We start from the raw sequence: 14785 nt of genomic DNA, 5'->3' as shown, positions 1-14785 counted from the left end.
TCTGTTTTAAGCTCCAGTGCTACCCTTTTGAGTCTCTAGGGAGTTCTCTTTGCTCTCCAGCCTTGTTCCTGGCTTTCTGATTCTTGGCAGATTTTTTTCTGCCCTGCTACATAAAGCGAACCCTAGAAGGGTGGTTGCCTTACACTGTTTGAAGATGCAAAATACCTCAGGATTTTCTCTCAGCTCTCCTGTTCCCCTTTTCCTACTCTAACCTTTGTTGGCTGAAATGTTGGAATGCCTCAGATAGGTTTCTATCAGCTCTCCTGCCCCATCCCTAGCCTACAGTAGCCAAGATCTCAGAGTTCTTAGCATAGACTTCTCTTAGCTCCACCGCCTTGCACCCCATCTTCAGAGGACCAGCTAGCTGCCTTAGAATTCGAGGAGATCTTGCATAACCCAGGGCAGCATCTCTCTCAGCAATCCTACCATTCCCTGAGCACTCAGTGATGACCCATAGGAAAGCATTGGTTGGTAGACTCTCTGCCTCACTCTCTGGCTCAGGCTTCTTGAAATCCTAACCTGTTGTGCCAGCCCTGATGCCGCCCTTAAAAGTTTGCTCAAAATTTGACTGGTTTCTTCTTACCTAGATCTGTGGAGGCTTCCTCTACTCTACCAGGAATGAGGATAGCCATGGAGCTCTTCTTATAAGAGCTATAAAAGGCTCTCTGGAATGTACTTCACTAGGTTTTTTTTTGTGTCATCAGCTCTCTGATGGGTTTTAAAAACTATGATTTTGTAGCTTCTCTAACTTGTTTTGTTTGTTAAGGTGAAAGCAATGGGCTCTTGTGACTTTCTTTGTTCTTTGGGAAGCTGAAGTCCTGTGTTATTCTTTATGTAGCCCTGCCTTCTCTACTTCCCTTAATAAACTGTGTCTGGGAGGGCTCCTGCCAGCAGTCTCCTTGCACCTGTTCCCACGTTCATTGTTTCAAACAAAGCATATAGATTTTGTACTTCAGAATGAGTCCCTCACCTTCAGGAAGTGTATTTTGGCTGGTGCTTTCTGAGCTCAGCTATTATTGAGTACTCTTATCATCCTTCATGCATTTTGTCACCTTCTCCAAATGGCTCTGAATGATCTCATCTGCTTTTGGACACCTCTCCACATATTTTTGGATCTATGAATAATATCTGTTTTCTAGTTTTGCCCAGAATAGAGAGTTCAGAATATGTTTGTTCTTATTCCCTACTCATCCACCATCCCGGGGGTGGGAGGGGGAAGGAGAGGAAAAAGTGATGACTTGGAGGGAATCAGTTAACTTAGGCAGCTGTGTTCATATTGTGAGCCCCATTTAATCATTACAACAAAGTATGTGTTTTTATTTCCTATATGCAGATATGCAGACTAAGATTCAGAAAAGCGAGACAGCTTCTCTGCAGTCACATAGATAATAACTAGCAAGACTAGGATTTGAATCCTAGTTTAACTCATACTGTTAAAGTGCTGATAATGAAGCACATTATCTTTGAAGCTTGTAAGCTGTATTACTGTCTGAATTCTTCTTCGGAGTTTGGGATAACATATACAAGTATTTTATCTTCTGGAGACAGAGCAAAAGGGTGAATGAGAACCTAAATCCTCAGAAAATATTGAGGCTCAAAGCAGAGAAAATCAAGTTCAGATATAAATAAAAAGAGTTAAAAGAAAAACGACCAAAGGTGGGAAGCAGAATTGAGTTCCAAGAGCCAGGAGGAACTAGAATGGAATGGCAGTCTGGTCATTATAATCGGGAGTTTGGGTGATAACTGGGAACAGAAGTGAGGTGCCCGTGTTGGCTATAGGTGTGTGAGGCCATCTTAAAGAGCTGAGGGGGCAAACCCAGAGTTTTATATGCTAGAGGAATAGACTTGCTGGCATTCTTGATAATAATTATTATAATTGGAGCAGTTATTTTTCTTTAATTCCTAATGTATGCTAAGCACTATTCTAGCTGTTTTATAAGCTTTACCTCAGCTAGACCTGAGGTACATAGGGGTTCAATAACTTGCTCACTTATCACAACTAGAAAAGGACAAAGCTGGGATTTGAACTTGGGCTCATCAGTACCCAACCAAATCGGAGGCCTTTCTAATTTATCATATAGTTTCTTCAAAGGACGAGAAAATAATTGTAATAGAAACTAGCCCCAAAACTCAAATAAAAATTAATACATATAAATAACATTAAATGTATTCAGAGCAGAAATAAGAAAGAACAGAAAAAGGAGTGACCTCCTCAACTTTACGTATTATGAGTAGATTGGGTACACTTTGCTTCATGTTAGACTCTGGAAGAATCTACTAATGTCCATCTCTGAGTCCAATTGAGGCTACCATGCCTAAAGATAATTCAGAGAAAATTCTGGGGTGGGCCCCTTAGATGATTGAAGGGTTGGAAAATTAGACAGATGAAGAAAGGCCCTGGAATCATTTTCGCTAGATGGACAGTTGTGGAGTTGTGAAGTGTCTTCAAGTCTGTGAAGAGTTATTATGCCAAGTATGGTCAGCAGCTGTTGTTGGTCTCTACTTTATGTGTAACTATAGTACCATAGATTTAACTTTAATCTAGGGAAATAATTCCTAACAGTAACCAGTGACTGTCGGTAAATCTCATTTGTGGGAGTCAAGGGCCCTCCTTCCTGAGGTCTTCATAAGATACATTCAGTGTGCTATGATGTAAGGGGCAAGGGAGGCACAGTAGAGGACTCTCAAGGTCCCGTCCAGCCCTCAGGTTCTATTATTATTGCGTATTTATAGAACACCAAAATTGGCTGTGTTCTTTTCAGAGAACAGAACTGTTCAGTCCCTGTCCAGGCCTATCACAGTCAAAATTAGACAGATCAGCAATACCTTGGTTGCCAAATCAAGTCAAAGTTTAGTGGGCACATGTCGAACTGTCGGAGAGCGTGTATTCTCTTCAGGAACGTTAGAGAATGACCTAAGAGAATGGTAAAAGGTCTTTCGTTAGTGGAAAACACACTAATGAGATTTGTGTTAGGTTCCTCTAGGCACTTTTGCTTTAAAGAAAATCATGTATTATTATCTTTTAAGCAACCTAATTTAGAATCTCAGGCATTAGTTAGTTGTAGAAAATTAGCCTACCAGGAACCTCTACTTCCTTCTCCCACCAACCTTTTGACACTTCTTAATCATTTTAAACTTTTTGTTTAGAAATAATTTCAAACTTTCAGAAGAGTTTAAAGAATAGTACAAAGAACATACATATGCTCTTTACCTAGATTAATTTATTAGCATTTTGTTCCATTTCCTTTATCATTTGTGCATATTCTCTATCGATCTGTTTCTACATATATGTCTATTTTTTTCTGAACCATTTGAAATTAAGTTGCATACACCATGCATCTGTTCATGTTTTTACAGTAATTTAATTTTATAACTTTCTTCAAAGTGAAAATAATTTTTCTCAGATAGCTCTGTCATTTACCAAAATGTAGAGGCAACTTGGAACATTATATATCACCTTGCTTTTGTCCTCCTATCTATTTTAATTACCATTCATGAGCTCCTTTTCCCACCTTGTATCTAGAGTATACTATTTTTTCAGATTGTTCTTTAATAAAATCTCAATAAAATCTCAAGTCTTGACATAAGCACCTGTTGCCACAGCATGCAATGTTATAGTTTTGCCATGTGACATATTACAGAATTTTGTAAAGTGCTAGATTCTTTTACATAATTTTAATTGAAGAAAACTCATTTTCAAAATGTAAATATTTCCATTTGAGTAACTGAACTAATTAGATTTCTGTTTAGTAAAATTACATGGATTCAACTGAAGTTGTTGACCTTCAAGTTTATTTTCTATTTCAGTTTAATGTGGATTCACAAGTTGAACTTGTGTGTTTGCTTATTTCCCTCACAGCGGCTTATGATTCCACAAGTCTAAGACTGGATTTCACTGGAGGGGTAGCCGCATTAGATCCAGAATGAAGACGCAGCTTATAGAAAAGAGAACGGGATTCAACTAAAAAACATATATATGAGGGGAGAGAATTCAACCATTTTAGATACTTATGAGCTAACTGATATTATTTTCAAGTTGTGAAAATTTTATTACTGTATTTTTGTTGATGTAATTTATCAGCATCTTTAATATCTGAGATTAACACTAACTTTGAATAGATCAACTCATTTTTCCAAATAGTCTGAGATATGGAGGAGATTAAGTATAACTGTGGTGAGGTCAGTTCTGTAAAGTTTTCGGTGGTTCTTTGTGAATGTTGAAGACACAGAGCCAGAATTAATTTAGGCTTAGGGAGAATGATGGTCCTACTACTCATATCGACAGTTTTGTGGGCAGAAGCACTACCTGTATTCCTGGAAGGACTACAGATCAGAGAACAAACTCAAAATGCAGCACAGTGTCATCTTCTTCAGGTACCTAGTGAATTTTGACTGAGAATTTTATTGGTGAGCCTCATTTTCCTCTGATAACGTGTAATTCCTGTCTGTTAGTATTTTTTCTTGTATGTTTATTAGCATTAAGTATACTATGTGCTAGCTTTATTTTAGACCACTGCCAGAAAATCCACAGAATTAGTTCCAAGGATATATTTTTTTCTGTGGCACCCACATGCAGGATGTGCGATCTACAGTAATTCTCATTCATTTGAAATGCAGCAATTTGTTACTGTCAGTAGAGGATAGGTTTGTTGTTTTAAATTGCTGGATTTTGTTTTTGTTGGTATGTTCCCCAATACAAATTGAATGGCTGACAAAGATCTATTTGTATGACAGTTCAATCTAGATAAGTGCCCTCTGTTGCCTAACAGTACAATTTGGGGGTCTCAGAGATAAAAGAGAACTGAATGCCAGCCTTGTAGCAGAGCTTCTTCATGCAGATAACAGAAGTAATCCATATTCCTTAGGTCCAGAAATGAGACAGACAAAGAAGAAATATGCATGCACATCATCTTGTTTGAAATGGCGGTCTTTTAGCTTCTACATAATAAAAAATGGGAATAATTCCTAACTTAGGACAACAATAAAATAGCTGATATAAGATATACCTATATTTGAAATTAAAGAGAAATGTGGTATTGACTTAGAAAGTTGGAGAGAGGTCTGTCGCTTAGCATTTTCCCATAGTATATTAGCTTTTGTTGAATTAATTTGCTTTCTATTTCAACATGCCTATTCTGAAATGTTATATGTTTAGACAGTGGTTCTTTTATAGCTTTGATATTCTGCTGGAGATAGAGTTGAAGGGGTCTCCTTTACTCCCCAATATGAGGAGCTGAGAATTTGTACCTATTGCCTTACCTCTGCCTAAAAAAGTATCAGTCTTTCCAAACAAGTATTTCTCAAATATAATTCATATATAAAAAGAAGGATGAAATATGCAGTAACAACGATTATGAGGAAAGAATTGGGACTAGTGCATGAGGTAACACACATCCTGGAAATATGGCTCCGGGCTCCAGTTGTAGATATTCTGAAAAATAAGAGTTTAACCCATAGGGCTTGGGGATTGATTGGATTAGGGGAATAAGGGAGACAGTGGGGTAATTTTTAGGTTTTTATCTGGGGAGACTATGTGCACAGTAACACTATACGTCAAATTAGGAAAAACAGGAAGAAGAGCAGTATATAGGAGAAAGAATTATGCCTCACTTTGTCTTAAGTCTGAGATGTTTTTAGGTTATCTAAGACACCCAGTGGGAATTAGATTTGTGAGCAGAATAAGCAGAAAACATGTTTTTCCCAGCCTCTTGGTAGTAGTTAGAACAATGGGTATAGATGAGATCATTTGGATGAGTGAGAAGAGGGCTAAGGGTGGAGACGTAGTGCATACTGAGAGAGAAGTTACGATGAAGGAGACTGAGAAGGAGGCACCAGAAGGATAGGAAGAATTCCAAGGGAGGGTGGTGCCGTAACTGCTAAGGAGGAAGTGGGCAACAATGTCAGATGCTATTGAGAGGTCAAATGAAAAAAGGACTGAAAAATGGCCATTGGAGCCAAAGTTGGTACAATCTGAGCAACAAAATAAATAAAGTGGTATTGGATTATAAATCAGAGTATAAAATGAATATCCGTGAGTTCATACTGACATCAATAAATGATTGAATAATGATTGAGTAGACAGATCTCCTATGCAGAAGAATGCCAAATAATTTATGTAGATACTTCCTCTTCAAGGAAGTGGAGCATAACTCCTCACTCTGTAAACATGGGCTGTACGTAGTGAGTACAGTATGGGAAGAGGAAAAAGAGTAGCTTTACAGTGGAGAAAGCTGACAAACACTACTTCAGCCAGATGATCGAGGTCAACGTCAACAGTGATAAGTCATGTCGATGGTATGTACCTTCGATTTGATGTGATGAATACGGCACTTTATCTCTCTGGTCATCCTCGCAAAAACATAACCTCAGTCTGGTCATGGGAAGAACAACAAACAAATCCCAATTGAGGGACATTCTACAAAACACCTAACCAGTACTCTTCAAAACCGTCAAGGCCATCAAAAACAAGAGAAGTCTGAGAAATTGTCACATCCAAGAGGAGACCAAGGACACATGACTGCTGACCGTAACGTGGAATCGTAGATGGTATCCTGGAACAGAAAAGGAATATTAGGTACTAAGGAAATCTGAAAAAAGTATGGACTTTAGTTAATAATAATGCGATTTATTAATTGTGACAACTGTACCACATTAACGTAAGATGTTAATAATAGGGAAACTGGATGCGGGTTATATGGGAACTCTGTACTATCTTTGTGGCTTTCCTGTAAATCTATAACTATTCTAAAATAAATGGTTTGTTTAAAAAATGGCAATGGCTTTGTCAACTAGGAAGTCACTGGTGATCCTGGGGAGTCCTGTGGCATGGTAGGAAAGCATCCAGTTTGCTGTAAGTTGAGAAGCGGCTGGGACATGAATAAGTGGAGTTAGTGTTTGTAGAGTACTCTTTCAAGAAGCTTGGCTAAGAAGGGAAGGATAAAGAGAGGTTGAGCACTGGCTGAGGAGAGTAGTATAGGGTGAAAGAACATTTTAAATATATAAAGCTGGAGTACACTTAAATATGTTTATATCCTTAAAAGAAAGAACCAGTAGAGTGACACATTGAAGATAGAAGGGACAGAACATTCAATTGATGAAGCAGAGTCCATGTGTAGGCAGGATATTATTCTATTCAACTGAAAATGGGAAATCTTTTAGGAAGAATATGTTGTTTATGAATCAGGTATGTATATTTATATTTACTTTATTATATATTATAGTTTTGGGTCACTCTGATATAGAACTAATCTTCAAAATGTTTCCATAAAGAATTTGGGCTCAGGGCTGGCCCGGTGGCATAGTGGTCAAGTTCGCATGCTCCGCTTCAGCAGCCCAGGCTTTGCAGGTTTGGATCCTGGGCTCAGACCTCTACACTGCTCACCAAGCACGCCGTGCTCTGGTGGTGTCCCACATACAAAATAGAAGAAGATTGGACAGATCTTAGCTCAGGGCCAATCTTCCTCACACACACACAAAAAAAAATGAGGCTCAAAGAATTTTGCTTTATTGCCTAAACATTATAGTTTTATTGGCTATATTCATAAAGCCTTAAAAGGCATATTGTACATCTCTGAATTATGAGCACTATAACCTCACTATAACACAGTGTATTCTATAATAAAGAATCTGGACAGCATGGGTCCAAAAGTAAGTACCAGAAAAAAAAATATATAAAAATTGTCTGCCTATAAGATAGCTGGTTTCCATCTAGAATTTCAGAGTAACTGTATAGGGAGTCACCAGATCCAATGGATAAGCAAGCAGTTCTTAACACATCTTAATAACTGGTGTGGCTCCTCTCCTGCCATGTGGCTAAATTATTGTTGCTTTATGGTGCAGCCTTTGAAAATTAATCTTGAAACATATCTAAGTTACATCCATAGGTGGGGTTATGACTCACCTCTGAGATCAGATGTTTTATTCTGTCAAATAAAACATTCTATCTTAAGCCTTTGTCACCCTTGAACTTTCAAATTTATTGTTGTCAATATTCCAGATGTTGGCAACAATATATAAGTAAAGGTTTGTTTTTTGTTTGTTTATTTTGAAGGAGGGTGACAGGAAACAAAATTTACAGATGAATCAACTTTCTAGCTGATGACAAATTCATAGAATTAGGCAAATTATGCAGCCAACCCTGCCAGGGGAATGAGTGATGGGACAACCCCAGTCTGTCTTGGTGTCAAGATTCTATCCTTGTTCTACCTGCTCCTTCTCAGGTGTGTGGCCTTGGAGAGATCACCCATCTAGCTTAGAACTCATCTCTAAATATGTAAGCTGGTCTAGATCATGCCTCATGTAACTGTCAACTGTAAGATTCAGTCATTTATGTGATACCTCAGTATCAGTTACACAGACTCCTCAGGATCATTTGTTCTTGGATGTTGAAATTAATTGAAATTACGGCTATAGACAGATTTTCAATGAATGATTCTTTTTCCTTCCTAATGCTAAGTATATTATGTAGGGAAAGCTGGATACAAATTAATTATATAAATTTATATACTTTACTTCAGTAGTTCTTTTAAAACTACAAATGAAGCATCTGTTACATAGCATTCATTTGTCAGAGTATCATTTTCCAGTGGGAGTATATAGGGTATTTATATATCACTATCAAACCAAATAATGAACATTTTATCATTTTGATTATTTCAAGCATAGTCTATAGGGCTATTTTATTTTATATTCACAAAGTCTTTAAAGAATTAAATTTCCTATACTGCATACTTAGACTATTCCAGATGTTGACAACAACATCTGGGCATTCTATCATGAGCTGATTTTCTGAATGAAGTAACTTAATTATTGATTGACAAGCTAACATGATATAAGACACAGCCACACTGTGTTCAATAGCAGTGTCAAAGTTGTAAACTACAAGCATGTGCAAGTAAGTGGGGCCACGATACTAATTCAAGTTGCATTTTGAAACGCTAGTGCTAAACTTAAATTTCAGGCTTAAGTTTAGAAATGCTGGAGGAGGAAATGAAGAAGTGCAGCTACACGATTTCTGGGCTCTCTGTTTTGCAAATCATTAAATGATGTAGCAGCAATGTGGTCAGAGTTCCGACTATAAATAAAAGTCTATTCTAGCATTGTGAAGCACCAATAGAGTTATTATTCCATATGGATTGCGTATGGATTTATGTGAGTCAATATGTGTAGATATACATATATAACCTCATCATATGCATATATCATTCATATGTGATATTATAGCTAAATTTTAAAAAATAAGAGAAAATGTGGTATAATTTATCTTACTATTTACAGCCAAAACATAAATATCCATTTCAAACGTGTAAAATATTTTTGAAAGTACAAGCAAAAATAATAAATGAGTGATTATAACAGAAAGATGTTAGTATTTAAATTTATTTCAAAAAAAATTTAAATATCTTTTCCTGGTATTACATACTCAAGAACAATGGGTTATTTCACTGTTCTTACAGTAACCTGCTTTTCCAACTGGTGGTAGCCTAGCAGCAGAGCGTGTTAGTATTTTCTTTCTGGTGGCTTGCATATGGTCCATTGGCCATGAGTTTATGATAGAGAGAAAGTGTGCTTCCCCTTTATTAACGCTACAGTATTGGTGACATGTGGCATGTGCACTTTCCAGCGAATGAGCTTGACCTTTAACTCTAAACAGTCCCTTGAGCAAGGGCAAGCCATGTTTAGAGGAATGATTACTTAGACGAAACAGATTGGAACTTAATTTTTCTAATGACATTAAAGAAATGCAGTAAAGTTTTTCCCATTGAAAGTTGTCCAAAAATTGTAGCACCATAAAATAGGGAATTGGGCAAAACAATGTAGTGGAATTACTGGGTTAAATAACATGAACTTTTTAAAGCTACTTTTGGTATCATTTTCTAGGAAGGATGCACTAATTTATACTCTTAGCCATGTATGTGTACTGGTTTTATTGCAAACTTTCCAATATTATCAACTGATATTTAGTTGCACATCCTTTGCAAGGTGTCCATATCCAAGGTATTTTGATAGATTTCCATTTGTTTGTAATATTTAAATCCTTACAATAGCCCTGGGAAATAAATATTACCACCATTCTTTGAGAGATTGAGGAAACTAATATTCAGGAAACTTAATTTGACCAAGATCATATATTGAAATGTTATCTCTGTTCTTTTTTTCTCAGTGCCCTGTGCTTTTTTGTCCTAACAACTTTCCAGGGGTCAATTTACCTAACGGTTTACTTTTCCTTTACTTAAATCATGTAGTATGATATGTTTTAATCTTGTCACCTTCTACTAGAAATTAATACAGCACAGAGAACAGTGTGATAAACAAAATTTCATAAATTCCTTTTTATTGTTTTCACCAAAATTTAAGTTTTCTGAATTGATGAGCCTTTTTAAGTCCTGGGTCAGAGGTGTAGTGATGAAAAGCTGAAATTGGCCATGGACAAAGAGAAGTGAGGTTAAAAATGGAATGCTTTGTGTCAAAGATAGATGCATTTTAGAAAATGCCATCTGGGCATTACAGAAGTATGATATTATTTAATTAGAACCAGATAAAATTAAGTAAGAAATGAATGCCAGCAATTATATGACTAGCTAATAAATATAATTTCATGGTATTCTGTAGATATCCCAAAGTGTTAATTATAACAGGAGCAGTTAAATTCTTTAGAGCAGTTAAATTCTTTGGCTATGAAAGCATGAGAGTTTTTAATAGATGTATCACCTGGTAACCTTGGGCATTATTAAATATATGGAGACTGAAAGACATGGTAGAAGCAATGGAAAAGTCTGGCCAGACTGGGTAATTTGTTTTAGACCTATGGAGAAATCTATTAACCATTTCTTCTATAGACCAATTTGATTAGGAAGTAGGACAAGCTGTTCTTTCATTACTTACTGCACTTTGTATCAATTATTTGGCTGTCTGCAGCACATAGATTAGAATAAAGGGCTTTCTTAGTGTTTGTGAATGTTGTGGATTGCTGATTAGTAATTAAAGTACTGAATGAAGAAAATTAGGCCAAAATTGAATGGGAATGAGAAAGTCTTAATTCTGTGATACAGATGTTAGAAACAGATTGTCTTGAGCAGCCCATTCAACATAGTGACATTCTGCATACCCATCGAGTGTTTGCCTCCCATGTAAAACTCAAGTCAAATGCCTTAGAGATGGTTTCCTCTCCCATGCCTTGTGATGTAGCTGTATGGGTATTAATTTAGTGAAATATCCTGTCTGCCAGGTGTGGGAACTAGCTGATTTTATTGTAATACCAGATCATTACTTAATTCATATGCAACAGTGTGCAGCACATGGAAAGCATTATAAATCTATTTACAATGTGGCTGGTCTGATGATAACATTGTATTAAATTCCCAGGTGAGGCAATTTAAGCAATTGCTTTGCCATGTGCACGCCATGGAAATTAAATTCTCATATACGCTTAGTAATAAACCAACTTCATTGTTATGCTTACGCTCGCGGTGGGTTGTAGAATCCTCATTCTGGTTACGTATACCCTGTTTCACATGTAGAGTCATACAGGAGGTGGAACCACAGATCACAGCTCTTAATGAGTTTAAGCTAAGTTAATTCATTTTGTTTCTAATTTAGCAGTGTCTGTCCAGGAACATACTCATTTCAGTTGGGAAATGTTAAGTCTTGGGTCAAGTAGATAAATTGTTGCAAGCCAAATTTCCAGAGAGAACTGAGCAAGTGTATTTGTTTGAACTTGCTTTAAGAAAATTAGCCAATCAGTATGCAAAAGTTCTGTTCATATACTGAGTGAAAACTGCTTGGAATTGAAATTCTCGCTTTCATAACTAAAGACTCACGTTCGTCATCAGTTTATAATAGCCATTGCAACTTTGTGCATCTAACTTCTTAGGGATAACAATCAGTTGTTAATTTGTCATATTTTTTCTATAGTTCACATTTGGTCTGTATATTTTTCTGTCCAGCTGTGTCTCGTCCACCTAAGTGTATAAATTAGAATAAGTTTTACACAAACACACAACTAAAAGTGAGGAATGCTCTTGTATTTAACATTGTATGTGTGTGTGTGTGTGTGTGTGTCTGCATGTGGCAGTATTGTCACTTGAAGCTTTTCCACCCTTATGGTACAGACCCTAAATTGCAATAGATTACAAACTGCGGAGAGCTTCTGTCTTCTCCAGAAGCCACACATAAAGCACCAGTAGACAGTGGTAACTGACAACTAAGACTAAAAATGTTGACAATTTCTTGATTTGCCTGGTTAGCTTATGTATAGAAGTCATTAACTATTTATAAAATGCATTATGAATTGGGTTCCTTCAAACTGTAGCTGAGTGTGTGACATTTCCAGCTCAAATTCTCATGCTTGCATTTGGCTAAAGTACAGATTTTATACAGTTGACAATAAAGTAAAAATAGTTTATCAAGATACAGTAGATGCTTCAGTTTCATTAACTTTGAATCTTCCAAATTAAAGTATGACATAGTACTTAATAAAATAAAGTGAAGTTTTTAAAAATTCCATAAAAGGTAAAATAATTTACTGATGTTTTGGAGGAAAATTATCCATAGAATAAGCAGTTTGTCATTCAAAGGAATTTGCCTTTTTTGGTATTCAATTCATTTAGTGATGATCCTACAGGTTAAATTATGGTTGATTACAATCAGCTTACTTAAAATTTCAAACCATAAAAAATTAGGAGAAAATACCAATGTCAGGCGTTTAAATATAATTCTTAATAAAGCAAAGTTTTGATTTTTAAAAATTTTTGTAAAATGATACTTGAGTGTAAAGAGTTCAGTTGTCAGCATTGGTTTGTCATTTTCATGAGGAATAATTTCTGATATTTAAAATGAGTTGTCTTTTCGTTCTTCAAGAGAATTCAGTGCCATCAGAGAACATTTTGTAAACTCAGTGTATCATTTGCTCAATTACAGCCAGAAAGCCATCCAAATGACCAGTTTTTACCATCCCAATGTAAAGAATGACATTTATGGGGACCACCCTTCAACTGTGGATAAATCTTTAGTTCCCCTATTACTGAGCATGCACACTGTTAATTGCTGGTTTTCAAAAGCAATGGATTCTAACCAAACAAGATTAGATATTTAGGGATTTACGTTTACAATTTTCTTCTTCTTTTGAGGTATGGTAAATCAAAATAAGAATATAATGTAATTGAACAATCTATGCCAATTTGTTGGCATTTTGGTGAAAAAAGGGAAAAACAAAAACAATCTCCATATGATATTCTTGCATACTGTGGAATGTTTTAGTCCCCCATAGTGATGAAATGAATAATTAAAAAGGCAGCTCTGATACCACAGCCTGTTTAAAGGTTCTCATTTCCTTTAATGCTGTAAAATACTTTTGCTTAGCTAGTTTGAAACTTCTATAGTGGGGATCTCCAAATGGGCAAAAGAAAGGTTTGGCTTGATCTAAATATTGTTGTAAGGCCATGAAGTGTACTGTCCTTGTAATTTAGCATTTTTCAGTGCAATTCTGTATGAAGTCAATAGAAATAGCTAATTAATAGTGGCTTCAGTAAATACAATAAGGAAACCAGGTTTGAAGTAGTTTGCTGTTTGTCGGGGTAAGAAGTCTGGCATATTCACAGTTGAATGAATTGGGTCACTCCTGAATTGTTAAGACATCTGATATAGTTGTCATTACTGACCTCAGGCTAATGACTTAACTTTTCTACTTTGTCTTCTCTGCAGCATTATTGGTGTTATTTATCTACCCACAGTCTCACTGCATTTGCTAAAGTGTAAGATATACATTTGTGGCAGGGAAGGGGGCCTTGGGGTGGAGACTCAAGGCAGGGAAGGGATGCCACCATCTCCTTTTGCACTTTTTGTTACCTTTTTCCTGAGTGTATCCAGAGGGCGCTAACACAGTGAGGAAATTCTGTGTGGTAAATTGAGCACTGAGCTGTGAGTCAGGACCACAACATACTGGTCTCAGTTTAACCAAAGCTACCTTTAGAACTCCGTGAGACTGAGTTGTTTTTGTTTTTGTTTTTTTTAAATAAAGGGGTGTCTAGATTAATTTATTTTTATTTATACTCCATTCAGCCCTTTTCAACTGGCTTCTGCCAGAGAGTTAAGCCCTAATGCCCTAAGGCTTCTGTTCTATGTAATGAACTAAATTCTCTCTTATGTACCATCCTTGGGAGAATTGAGAAAATAGATGCTGAAATAATTTTCTGTGTTTTGTCATTCAGATAAGGAATACCAATTGAGAAAGGCTGCAGCTTTCAAATGATTTAAAATCTATTGGTTTTTCTTGTTGAAAGTCCTTTTAAATTCTAATATAATATGATTTTTACGTCTAAGATATTATGATCTCTAGGTGGCAAAGCAGTGTTACTCATTTACTAGTTTAAAAATCTAATCAAAAATCTTGTTGAGTTCTAGTCATGGATTATGGATAGTCTTTTTAAAGTACAATAATTTTTCAGATTGTAGTTGAACAGGTAAGAAATTTTAAACCTTAAACCGTAGACTCCAAGTGAGAAAAGATTACTGTTTCCCACTGCCATTTTTTAATTGACTGATTTTGCTTAGTTAGTTCAGAAGCAGAAAAGACAGCAAAGTAACCTGTAAATCTGCATTTGAGTCTGCAATAGTGATGCTGAAGTAAGATCTGAGGACAGCACTCTGGCTTCACAACTAATTTTCAGAGCCTTTTAGCTTTTAAAAATGTGTGTACATTTAGACAACCTGGATGATTCATGAATTACTTACAGACATATCCCTCTGACTTTACAGGTAAAGGAGATTTCTTGTAAAACAAAATTTT

The 14785-nt window shown here is 36.2% G+C and overlaps 1 protein-coding gene across 6 annotated transcripts in view; it reads left to right on the top strand.

The window, feature by feature from the left end:
* Positions 1-14785, top strand: part of VTI1A (vesicle transport through interaction with t-SNAREs 1A) — a 344315-nt gene that overhangs the window by 61677 nt on the left and 267853 nt on the right. The gene's annotated exons all lie outside the window — the stretch shown is intronic.

The sequence above is a fragment of the Equus przewalskii genome, chromosome 1, assembly GCF_037783145.1.
Source record: "Equus przewalskii isolate Varuska chromosome 1, EquPr2, whole genome shotgun sequence".
NCBI classification, from domain to species: Eukaryota; Metazoa; Chordata; class Mammalia; order Perissodactyla; family Equidae; genus Equus; species Equus przewalskii.
Note: the sequence above shows the minus strand (reverse complement) of the source record. Positions and strands in the feature narration are given on the sequence as shown.